A 3,599-nucleotide genomic window follows, 5' to 3' on the forward strand; every position below is an offset into this window, starting at 1 on the left:
AGAACCCACAGCTCCCAACTTGAAAAATAAATACTAGCATTACCTTTAGCACAGCAAATTTATAGTCCATTTCTTCTTTAAATAGCGATTTAAAAAAGTATCATATCTAAAGTTAGCAAATCACAGATGTTGCGGGCATACACAAAAGAATTCTACTACTCACAAAGACAATTAAAATTATATTTATAAAAACAAGTTTTTTCAACTGAAAGTAAGGAGCAACATTAAACATTAAAACGAACAGAAATCAGCACGCATATGAGGGGGGTCGCACATTAAAAAGAAAAGCCTAGAAGGACTGAATTTTCTATATATGGATTACAGTGCATCCATAATAAGCAAATATTATTTTTAATTTTTAGAATTTCTTCTTTTACTATATGACAACAAATATCATAGGCAGCGCAATAGCGCGGCCTAAGTAAAGAACGATGTTGGACAATGTATTATTTATTTATTTATTTTTTTATCCATACCCGGGCACTTCGTATCGAAGGAGTTGTCGTATAAACTTCGAAAAGGGCTCATTCGATTGGAAATTGGAATGGCTAGTGCCCTTTTTAATAGTCAAAAGTGTTGGAGGGCAACTAGCCCCCCCCCACGATCATCATTCCCCCAAACACATCCATTATAAATTTTGAGATAGCCATTTTGTTGAGTGTAGTTGATTTCCAGACAGAAAATATGTTTTTGAGGAGGATACTCCCCCACAACCCTCGGGGCAAGGGTTTTAAGTTATGCCCTGAGGGCATATATTTTTTCCTGTAAAGCAGAGCACTTCGCATCGGAGAAGTTGTCGTAGAAACTTCGAAAAGGGCTCATTCAATTGGAAATTGGAGTGGCTTCTACTCTTTTTAATAGTCAAAAGTGATTGGAAGGCAACTAACACCCCTTCCACGCCCACCATTTCCCGAAACACATACAACCAAAATTTTGAGATAGCCGTTTTGTTCAGCATAGTTGATTTCCAGACAGAAATTCTGTTTTTGAGGAGGAAACTCCCCCACAGCCTTCAGGGCAAGGGTTGTAAGTTATGACCTGGGGGAATAAGGTTTTTATAGAAGGAGTTGTCATAGAAACTTCAAAAAAGGCTCAATCGATTGGAAATTCAAAGGAATAGTGCCTTTTTTAATAGTCAAAAGTGATTGGAGGGCACCTAACCCCCAACCCCCACGCCCATCATTCCCCCAAACACATCCAATCGAAATTTAGAGATAGCTATTTTGTTCAGGCTAGTTGATTTCCAGATATAAAATATATTTTTGAGGAGGACACTCCCCCGAAACCCTCGGGGCAAGGGGTTTAAGTCATGCCCTGAGGGCATTTAAGAACAATGTTGGCACAATGTATTATTTATTGTTTTTTCCTTTAGAGCAGGGCACTTCGTATCGAAGAAGTTGTCGCAGAAACTTCGAAAAAGGCTCATTCAATTGAAAATTAGAGTGGCTTGTTCCCTTTTGAATAGTCGAAAGTGATTGGAAGGCAGCAAACACCCCTTCCACGCCCACCATTTCCCGAAACACATCCAATCAAAATTTTGAGATAACCATTTTGTTCAACGTAGTTTTAAGTTCTGGAAATTAGGTCTTTGAGGATGACAACCCCCCCCCACTGCCCTCAGGGTGAGGGTTGTATGTTATGCCCTGGGGCCATATATGGTTTTTAGAGAACGCGTTGTCGTAAATGATTCAAATAGGACTCATTCGATTGGAAATTGAAATGGCCAGTGCCCTTTTTAATAGTCGAAAGTAATTAGAGGGCAACTAACACCCCTTCCACGCCCACCATTTCCCCAAACACATCCAATAAAAATTTTGAGATATCCATTTTGTTCAACGCAGTTTAAAGTTCAGGAAATTATACCTTTGAGCAGGACACTCACCCCAAAGTCTTCAGGGCAAGGGTTATAAGTTATGCCCTGGGGTATATAAGTTTTTTTTGAAATTTTTGTCGTAGATACTTGAAAAAGAGCTCTTTCGATTGGAAATTCAAAGGGCTAGTGCCCATTTTAATAGTCGAAAGTTATTTGAGGGCAACTAACCCCCCTGTCACACCCACCTTTTCCCCAGACACATCCAATCAAAATTCTTAGATACCCATTTTATTCAACGTAGTTGAAAGTTTTGGAAATTACGTCTTTAAGGATGACAACCCCTTCCCCCACCCCCACGACCCTCATGGCAAGGGTTGTAAGTTATGCACTGGGGGCATGAAAGGATTGTATAGAAAGCGATGTTGTAAAAATATAAAAAAGGGCTCTTTCAATTGGAAATTGAAAGGACTAGTGCCCTTTTAATAGTCGAAAGTGATTGAAGGGCAACTAGCCCCCCTCTCACGCTCACCGTTTCTCCAAACACATCCAATCAAAATTTTGAGATACCCATTTTGCTCAACGTAATCGAAAATTCTGGAAATTAGGTCTTATAGGATGATAACCCCCTCAGAGATCTCAGTGCAAGGGTTTTAAGTTATGCCCTGGGGGCATATAAGGTTTATATAGAACGTTGTTGTAGAAATTTCAAAAAGGGCTTATTTGTTTGGAAATTGAAATTGCCCTTTTTAATAGTTGAAAGTGAGTGGAGAGTAATTGATCCCCTCTCACGCCCACCATTTCCCCAAACACACCCAATCAAAGTTTAGAGATAGCCATTTTCTTCAACGTAGTTGAAAGTTCTGGAAATTATGTATTTAAGGATGACAAACCCCCAAGAGCCCCCAGGGCAAAGGTTGTAAGTTATACCCTGGGGGCATATAACGTTTTTATAGTCAGAGTTTTTGTAAAAACTTCGAATGGGGCTCATTCAATTTGGAATAGAGAGGGCTAGTGCCTTTTTTAGTAGTCTAAAGTGATTGGAGGTTAACTAGCCACCCTCTCACGCGCACCAACTCCTTAAACACATCCAATGAAAATTTTCAGATAGCCATTGTGCTCAACGTAGTAGAAAGTTCTAGTAAATAGGTGTTTGAGGGTGACAACCCCCCCCCTCCACGCTCCAGGGCAAGGGTTGTAAGTTATGCCCTGGGGGTATATAAGGTTTTTATTGAAAGCTTTGTCGTAAAAACTTCAAAAGGGCTCATTTGATTGGAAATTGAAAGGGCTAGTGCCTTTTTTAATAGTTGAAAGTGATTGGAGAATGACTAACGCCCCTGTAATGCCCACCGTAGTCCAAAACACATCCAATCAAAATTTTGAGATAGCTTTTTTTTAACGTAGCTAAAATTTCTGGAAATTATGTCTTAGAGGATGACAACTACTCTCACAGCCCTTAGGGTAAGGGTTGTAATTTATGCCCCGGGGGTATATAAGGTGTTTATAGAAAGCGTTGTTGTAGAAACTCAAAATGGCTCATTTGATTGGAAATCGAAAGGCCTGGTGCCCTTTTTAATATTCGAAAGTGATTGGAAGGCTTGAAGTTTTTGTAGTAAAGATCGATGATGGTATAATCTATGATTTTTATTTTGTTGTTGTTGTTTAGACCAGGGCACTTCATATCGAAGGAGTTGTCGTAGGAACTTCGAAAAGAGCTTATTTGATTGAAAATAGAAAGGGCTGATGCCCTTTTTAATCGTCGAAAGTGATTAGAAGGCAACTAATCCCC

Source organism: Artemia sp. Qi Xiang Cuo, chromosome 12 (genome assembly GCF_049724085.1).
Source record: "Artemia sp. Qi Xiang Cuo chromosome 12, ASM4972408v1, whole genome shotgun sequence".
Classification (NCBI taxonomy): Eukaryota; Metazoa; Arthropoda; class Branchiopoda; order Anostraca; family Artemiidae; genus Artemia; species Artemia sp. Qi Xiang Cuo.